General features: G+C 41.2%; 1 pseudogene; it reads right to left on the bottom strand.

The window, feature by feature from the left end:
• The window catches only part of LOC102478059 (stAR-related lipid transfer protein 4 pseudogene), a 55,330-nt pseudogene that overhangs the window by 43,689 nt on the left and 1,958 nt on the right, over positions 1–9,683 (bottom strand).

Raw genomic sequence — 9,683 nt, 5'->3', positions numbered from 1 at the left:
TAGGCAACAGATAGAGGGTTTCTGTTTTCTTATCCATTCAGCCAGTCTATGTCTCTTAACTGGAGAATTTAATCCATTGACATTCAATGTAATTATCGATATTTCCGTACCTGATCCTATCATTGAGTGAGCCATTTTCTTGGTTGCTTTTTGTTCTCATATAACTGTCTCTCATTTTTTAGTTTTTCTGGTATAGTACTCCTTTCAGAACCTCTTGAAGAGCTTGTCTGGAGTTGGTAAATTCCTTCAAATTTTGTTTATTCGAGAATGTTTTTATCTTTTTTTTTTCCCATATGAAAGATAGTTTTGCTGGGTATAGTATTCTTGGTTGAAATTGTTTTTCTCTCAATACTTTGACTATGCTTCCCCATTCTTTCTTTGCCTGCATTGTTTCCGCCAAGAGAGCCGATGTTAGCCTGATGGGGTGACCTTTGTAAGTAACTTAGAATTTCCCTCTTGCCAACTTTAGCATCTTGTCTTTGTCTGTTGTTTTTGCCAGTCTGACTATGACGTGTCTTGGAGAGGATCTTCTTGGGTTGATTCTACTCAGGGTCCTATGTATTTCTTGAGTCTGGATATTTGAATGCCTTTCTAGATTTGGAAAGTTTTCTTCCAGGATTTCATGGAATAAATCATCTAGGCCCTTATTATTTTATTCCTCTTCTGGAATACCAATTTATTCGGATGTTGGGGTGCTTGATGGTATCCAGTATTCCTTGTATATTATCCTCATTTTTCATGGTTGTTTTCTCAATCTTCTTGATACTTTTTTCTAGGTTAGATGTTTTGTCTTGTACATTAGAGATTCAATCTTCTGTCTGGTCTAACCTACTTTTAATACTTTCAAGGGAGGTTTTGATTTCCTGTATCACATTCTTCAATCCTAGAAGTTCCATCTGGTTCTTGTTTAAGGTATCCATTTCTTCTTTCAAGTCATGAAAGGACTTCTTTATCTCCTGGAGCTCCTTGTCTCTTTTCTCTTCCATCTCAGTTAGTTTGGTCACTACAAATATTCTGAATTCCTTATCAGACATGTCCACGATGTCCATTGTATTGACTGTGGGTGATGTAGGCTTGATGATTTCCCTTGAGGAAGAGGCCTTTTGTTGGTTGCTCATACTTCTTGAGCCTCTGCAATTGTTCCTAGTCATTGGTTAATCTGTATGTTTCTTCCTAACTTATTTAAGGTAACTCTGACTGTTAAAAGTTGTATAGGATTAGAAAATTGATGATTTCTCTTATGGTTGGCCTCCCTGTTGCTCACAATTACCATTCACTGTTGCCACTAGCCCTGGATAGCCCAAAGTCCTCCCTGTTTCTAAGGAGTGGTGAGCCTCCGACTGACCTAATAAGCAACACCTCAAGAGTGAAAAAAAAAATGAAAAAAAGGAAATCATGCACTGCTCGCTATTCAAATCACCAAAATTCAAAGAGTCCAAAGGCTAGTGGGAAAGGGTCATAGGATGAGTGACAGGACCAGGTTGGTCTGGCCTGCAGCCTCAGTCCGCCTGGTGTCAGGAACTGCTGGCCGGCTCGATCCGGGTTGCAGGTAGGGTGGGGTGGGAGTTCCCCTTAAAGTCCCAGAAAACCAACCTGTGGTCCAAGGAGGAGGAATGGTGTGTATGCGTGAAGATTCGGAAGGGTCGGGCCTGCAGCCTCAGTCCTCCTGGTGTCCGGAACTGCTGGCCGGCTCGATCCGGATTGCAGGTTTATCAAGCTAAGTTCTAAGTGCACAGAAAATGTGTTGCTCATGCTTTGGAGGCCACGTGATGCTATTAATAGATCTGAGGAGCCAACTGCCAACTGCTCATGTCTTGTTTATACAGATAAGAGCTGTGATCTCTCTGAACTTTTTTATTTAGGTGAAATTCACATAAATCCAATGAACTATTTTAAAGTATATGATTCACTGGCATTCACTACTAACTCTCCCTGGTTTTTTCTTTTCTTCTTTTTAGAGAGATTTTTTGCTATAGGGTACATGTACCCACCAGAGACACAGAGAGACACAGAGAGTGAAAGTGAGAAATCACCCTCGAGAAAGGGTGGTCACACTGCAATCCCTTCTCCTCCATTCTCCTATTGGGACTTTGGGCATGCACACACATGTATCCAGAGTGAATTTCAAACTACTGAGTCTGAGACTCAAACCATGGTCAGCCATGTGGGAGTCCAACATCTTAACCACTATACCACCTGGTGGCACCAAGTTTCAAAACTTTTTAACTTCCCCCATAAGAACACCCCATGTTTATTAAGTGGTCACTTCCATTTCACCCTTCCCTCAATTTTCAGGCAACTATCAATCTGCTACTTGTCTCTAGGATTTATCCATTCTGGATAGTTCATATAAAAGGAATCATACAATATGTGAATCTTTGTGTTTGGCTTCCTTCACTGTGGCACCAAGTTTCAAAACTTTTTAACTTCCCCCATAAGAACACCCCATGTTTATTAAGTGGTCACTTCCATTTCACCCTTCCCTCAATTTTCAGGCAACTATCAATCTGCTACTTGTCTCTAGGATTTATCCATTCTGGATAGTTCATATAAAAGGAATCATACAATATGTGAATCTTTGTGTTTGGCTTCCTTCACTTAGCTTAATATTTTCAAGGATAATCCAAGTTATAGAATGAATTAGTACTTTATTTACTTTTTGTGGTTGAATAATATTTCACTGTGTGGCTATACTACAATTTGTTTATTCATTCATCCATTAAAAGACATTTGATTTGTTTCCACCTTTTGGCTATTATGGATAGTACTACTTCCCTTGAATATTCATGACCAAGTGTCTATTTGAGTAAATACTTTCTTTTGGGTCTGGATCATGTGGCAATTATGTTCAGCTTTTTTTTTTTTTTTTAGAGATTTTCACTGTAGGGTGCGTGCGCTCGCCAGACAGACAGAGAGAGACATAGAGACAGAAAGCGAGAAATCACCCCCCGGGGGGATGGTCACGCCGCAATCCCTTCTCCTCCATTCTCCTCTCGGGATCTTCGGCACGCACGCACATGCGCCTGGCGTGAGTTTTAAGCCACCGGGTCCGGGACACGAACTGCGGTCGACTACGTGGGAGTCCAGCGACATAGCCATTACGCTAACTGCTGGTTCCCTGTTCAGCTTTTTGAAGAACTGCCAAAGTGTTTTCCATCATGGCTTTACCATTTTACATATCAATAGTACTGTTTGAGAGTTCTTATTTTTCCTAATTGTTATAAAAACTTGTTACTTTCCTTTATTATTATTGTTATCATTATTATTTTTAATTTGCCAAGAAGCTCATACACTAGCCAGAGAGAGAGAGAGAGAGAGAGAGAGAGAGAAAGCACCCCGTCATTGGGGATGGTCACACTGAAATCTCTTCTCTTTCATCTCTAGTTTTGAGATTTTGGGTACACACACACATTCACCTGGCATGTTTTTTAAGCCTGTGAGTCTGGGACTCAAACCATACAGTTGGCTATGTGGGATCCAGCTGTCTTGACCACCGTGCTACTGACTCCCCCTCCTTTATGTTATCATTATAGTAGCCATAATACTGAGTGTGAAGTGGTATCTCATTGTGGTTTTGATTTTCATTTTCTTAAAGATTATGTTAAGCTTCTTTTCAGGTGCTTGTTGGCCATTTGTATATCTTTTTTGGAGAAATTTCTATCCAAGTCCTTTGCCCAGTTTTGAATTGGATTGTTGGACTTTTTATTGTTGAGTTGTAAGCGTTCTGTATATATTCTGGATACTAAAACCTGATTAGATATACGAGTCACAAATATTTTCCCATTCTGTAGATTGTCTGTTCACTTACATGATAATGTTTGTTGATAGACAAAAGTTTTACTTTTGATGAAGTCCAATTTATATAGTTTTTTTTTTCTTTTGTTGCCTGTGCTTTTTGGTGTCAAAGCTAAGAATTTTTCTTTGCCAAATCTGAGGTCATAAATATTTACCCTTATGTTTTCTACTAATAATTTTATACTTTTAGCTCTTATATTTAGATTATTGAACCATTTTGTGTTAATTTTTGTATCTGGTGTGCAATAGGAGATCTAACTTCAGTCTTTGCATGTGGCTAGTTTTCCTGGCACCATTTGTTAAAGAGATTCTTACAAGCTTTTTTTTTCTTTCTTATGGTTTAGAAAATCAGTCATCTTGGTCTTGTTTTATGTGCTTCTCACATTTTAACTGTGAGGCCTTTATCTCTCTTTTCTTAAAATAAATCTTGTTTGCTTTATTTTGCACGATATACAGAAAACATTATAATTTTCAAATGGGATCCATATACCATACAATGAATTATTTCATATTCTTTTTTTTTTCTCTTAAGTCTCAGTTGCACTATCTGCCAAATGGAGGTGGTAACAGTTTACCTGTCAGGGTTTTGAGGATTCTGTGGGGCTACTTAGACCCAGAAGGGATCTGTTCCCTTTTTTCTGTTAGCCATAAGCAGCATCTCCTTTTAGCTTATGCCAACCCCCCAAAACAAACTTAAGTGAACATTATCATGACCACCACTCTTTGTATTCTGTGTATGCCTCACTCCCTTCTGGAGTTATGAGAGTAAATTAGATTCAATGATCTAAAAGGACACCTGCTTTCCCCATCGCATGTATCAGAGGAATTACTGACACTGGAGGTGATCATTTCTGTCTGGCAGAGATGATAAGCCCTTAAGATTGGTCTGGTGTTTGTCTTGGACTTTGATGAGTTCTGTAGGTAGGTGAAAGATTTCTATCAATTCCCCCCTCTCCCCACACCATCTGATTATGTAAGAGTCCATGGTTCTGGAAAAGGGAATTGACCTATTCAGTTCTAGCAAGTGGGATAAAACTGAAGACCTCTCATCTCCAGGCCCAGGAATCTCTCTTCTTCAGCACTGACTACCTAAGAGGTCTGGTCCTTTTACCACTGCCCCACAGTGTCCTCTCCTTGCCTACCTGGAAACTCATTAGCCATAAGTCTCTATGCCATGGAATTTAGATATGAAAGAATGTTCACAAACCATCTAGGGTAATGCCTTTCCACTCTGCCTACACATTGAAATCACCTGGAAAACATTAAAAATGACTGATCTCTAGGTCCCACCTTCAGAGATTCTGATGTCGTTGGTCTCGGATGGTACCTAGGTGTGTAATGGTTTCAGAGCTCCCCAGGTAAGTCTGATGTGCAACTGGGGCTGAGGAACACTGGTCCAGTATTTACCAGACATCACTAGGTTGCATTGGCAGACTAGGAGTAGAACAGAATTTCACAAAGTTCAGTGCTCTTTTTATTATAACATGATGCTTACTTCATTTTCACATCTGAATCCTCTCCAAATCCAGGCAGTAATAAATCACAGTAATATTTTTCCCAGACAGACTCAAAGGCAAGCTAGAAGAAGAATCACAGAGAAAAAATGGAATTGGCTATGAGGCCCTGACTGGCATTTGGTTTTTCCTAGCTGACCCAAGTTTTCAGTAAGACTGAATAGGAGTGTATACACCTGTGGCTGACTCTAAACCTAATACACATCTTTCCTCCAGTCTGTATTCTGTCCAGTCACTGAAGCACTCATGGAACCTTTCACCCAAGAATTCTGACATGAGTATGCATTCTAGCTTGAAAAGTTCCCCAGGGCTGGCCCTATAGTCTAGTTATCAAAGGAGCCAGATCCCATATGGCCAACTACAGTTCAAATCCTGGCACTGGTAGCTTGAAAAATATGCCAGGCATGTGCATGTGTGCCCCATATTCTGACAGGAAGAGAAGGGATTGAGGAATGACCACATCCCATTGGGGGGCTTTATATTTCTCTACTTTCTATCTCCCTCTCCCTCTCTCTCTCTCTGGGCAACTGTACATGCCCTGTGGCAATTAAAAAACAATTCCCCATATTGTGTTCAAACCAGTGTTGATAGGCATGCATGGAAACATGCATGTAAAGACATTAATTCATTTACTCAACAAATGTGTTCTGCCTAGAGAGACCCAGAGTGCTCCTGTCAGCATTACTGCTGTTTATCAGTACACTTCAGGTGTACTGGTGATTTATATTTTGAAAATACTTCCTCTTCCATTTTATGTTTGTTTCTCCTTTAAAAACCTGTCTGAGACATATCTGGTTATAAATGAGGAAACCGAGACTCAAAGACCAGAAGGGGCTTTTTCAAGATCAGTCAATGGTGAAACCAGTACTAGAACCCAAGTTTCCTGACCCCTTGCTCTGTATGATTTCCATAGCACCAGGCCACCTCCACCAAGATGGCAGCTCTTACACTCTGCTATAGATAGAATATGTCCCCTGAAAATTCGTATGTTTGGCCATTGAAACAGGATTAAGAGGGCGAAGGATTAATCTGATTATGATGTCAAAAAGTGGGGCCTATGGGAAGAGGTTAGAATTAAGGACATTAAGGTGGAGTCCCTCTGATTGAGTTCTTTTTTTTTAACACAAATCTGTTTTTATTCATTTACTTTTCATTATTTTAAAACCTCGAGGTGTACAGCATCACACATATTCTGTGTCCAATAGCCTTAGCAGGAAGGTTGCTTCGGAATTTGGCTCAAACCATGCCACTGTTTCCATGGGCATGGGTAACCTTTCCCTAGATGTGGGTCCTGAGACCCCGCTTATAGCTAAAAAAAAAAAAAAAAAATGGCCTTGGATCACAGCCTTCCAGACATTGTTACCTTTTAGAAGTCCTGTTCCCAGCAGGTCTCTACAGATTCCAGATGGCAGAAAGACCCTCCCCTGCCCCCCAATTGAGTTCTAATGGGATTATAAAGAGAGAGGGAATGAGAAAGACACAGGGAACATAGACCATACTGTCCTGCCTCCACCATGTTGCAATGCAGCCAGAAGAACCCACAAGAAGTAGCCCTTGGACCATGAGCTGATTTTTTAAAATCATCCAGTTTCAGGTATTTTTTATTAGCAACATGCCTTTATCATGGAAATTTTTTGTTTTTGGAGAGGTTTTTGCTATAGGGCATGTGCACTTGCCAGACAAAGAGAGAGAGAGAGACAGAAAGCAAGAAATCACCCCCCCAGGGGGGATGGCCACACCACAATCCCTTCTCCTCCATTCTCCTCTCGAGATCTTGGGCATGCATGCACACGTGCCCAGCGCGAGTTTAAGCCACCGGGTCCAGGACTCAAACCGCGGTCAACTATGTGAGAGTCCAGCGACACAGCCGTTACGCTAACTGCTGGTCCCAATCATGGAAATTTTTTCATGATAAAATCATTTCATGATTTTTTTCATTTAAACTATTTAAATAGCCCTAACCACCTGCTGCCCCTTTGTAATGTCTGACCCCAGTCTCGTTGGTGTGTGCCGTCTAGCTCTTCTAATGCTATTACTATGTAACATCTCATATTTCAGAGTATTGCCAAGAAAGGCCCAAGATTTCCCCACAGATAAGGAGAGGAGGTAGGTTGGGAGGAGGATGGATGGACCCAAAGTAACTTCAGTGCTAGATCAGGGGAAAGAAACTGCATATGCTTGCACCATGTTTCTCATTGTGTGCCCTACTCTCTGTGACAAGATTTTGCTAAGACTCCAGGAGTATGTTATTATTCAGAGAGATAAAGAGAGCTATCCCCATGGAGCCTAGTAGCAGCCCGGCAAACCCCACCACAAGCAGCCTGGGATAAAGATTCCAGAATGTCTGCTTCTCAGGAAAGACAGAGGCCCATCCCACCCTGATGGGAAGGAGCTGCCACACCCAGTTTCATAGCTCTACCTACCTTTTAGACATAATCCACTTGCCAAAGTGATCAGAACTTTCTCTAAGAAAATTGGAATGGCACAGTCTGATTTATTAATCTCTAGGTAACCCTGGCCCAAAGTAGGGCAGAGGTCCATATCCTATAGCTCCTGTTCATCCCAACCAATATGAACTTGACTGCTCTCAGGGACTAATTACATATCCTGTCCCTTGAAGATTATTTTTTTCCAGAGAGCTTTCCTTGATTAACTCCATTTTGCTACTATTTTCCATTCCTCACACCCATCTCCCACTGTGATTCTTTACCCTCTCTACCCTGTTCTTTGCCCTGGAGGATAGAGGGGCTGCTGACCATTAGGGACTACATTACCTAGCCTACCTTGCCTTTTGGCTTCCTGCTGGGATTAGTCAATGGGAGGTACTGGTAAGGGATGGGTGGGAGGTAGAGATGTGAAAGTATTTCCTCCCCTCCAATCGCTCCCTGTGTCACCACATTGGTAGCCATCCTTTGGTAGCCATCCTTTTATGATTCAGATTCTCTGGAGAGAAGACAGGTCAGTCTCTCACTCACTAACCTGTCCATTGCAGGCCTCCTCTTTGAGACTGTAGACTGGGAAAATGACCTCCTGTCTGTTCTGCTAGAGGGGAAGGGAAGAAGAAAAGCAACAAGCAGGCACTTACTGGTAAAGGCTTGAAAGAAGGCTGGTAGCAGAAGGAAGATGCTCTTCATGATGTTGTTAATAGGAGTGTAAACACAACAAGGAAGAAATCTCTGTGAGAATATGCCTCCTCTCTGAGGGCACTTGATTGGCTGGGTTAGGCTGTGCTCTCTCATTCCTCCCTCTCTCCCCACCTCCTTTTCCTCCTTTTTCTCCTCTGGCCTCTCAATACTTTTTCTCTCACATAGTTGCACATGTACTCACTCACGTAGTGTTACACACATGAGGTCTTGCTCTGACTCCCCTCCACCCTGCATAGACACATATTCACACATACATTCATATGCAGATATCCCCACCTCTCAGTTTCAGGGACACATAGATTCACACACAGACACATAGGGCTCATATACATAGATTCACAATCTCTCTGTCTCTCACACATGCATAGATACCCAGCTGCCCTGTCTTAATTGCTCTAAAAGCACAGCTTTCTTCCTTTGACCTCCCCAAGGTTCTCCTGCCTCTCCAGCTATGGAGAAAATCTTAGGCAGTGTCTTAGTCTATTAAGACCATTATAACAAAATACCTTAGATTGGGTCATTTGTAAATAATATAAATTTAAATCTCACAGTTCTGGAGACTGGAAGGTCCAAGAACAAGCTGCTTGGTATTTGGTATTTGGGGAGGGCTCACTTTCAACTTTCAAGATGGCAAGGTGTTGCTACATCCTCACATGGCAGAAAGGGAAACTATGCTCCCTTCAATCTCCTTTATAAGGGCACTGATCCCATTTGTGTGGGCAGACCCCCTCATAACTTAATCACTTCCCTCGAAGGCCCCATCTTTCTCTTTCTCTTTTTAAAATATATTTTATATTACATCTTGTGTATCATTACAGTATACCATATGGGTTTACCCATTGTGAACATACTGTATATTTATTGAAAGATATTACCATACATACATATTCTCCTCGACAGATCATTTTCCATTTTTTGTGTCCCTTAATGTTTTTTTTACTTATTTATTTATTTTTATATACATTCAATCACATTGTTTAGTTTACAAAGTGAACATTTTAATATGTGAACATTTCTCCCCAGTCCAGTTGATCAAAATATCTTCAACATAAAACACCACAGCTCCCTATCCGTCAATGCTCTGCCTCTGTATCCCTCCTGCAAATGTCCTTCCCTAGGCCCCACTCCTCCACACACATCACATCTGACATTCACACCCATCCCTTGTGTTTGTACATCTTTTAGTCAATCAGTTTCAGTCACAGAGTGCAGACACTCAGTATATATT

Source organism: Tupaia chinensis, unplaced genomic scaffold (genome assembly GCF_000334495.1).
Source record: "Tupaia chinensis unplaced genomic scaffold, TupChi_1.0 Scaffold000566_1, whole genome shotgun sequence".
Classification (NCBI taxonomy): domain Eukaryota; kingdom Metazoa; phylum Chordata; class Mammalia; order Scandentia; family Tupaiidae; genus Tupaia; species Tupaia belangeri.
The sequence above is the reverse complement of the archived record's forward strand: the minus strand, read 5'-3'. Positions and strand labels throughout refer to the sequence as shown.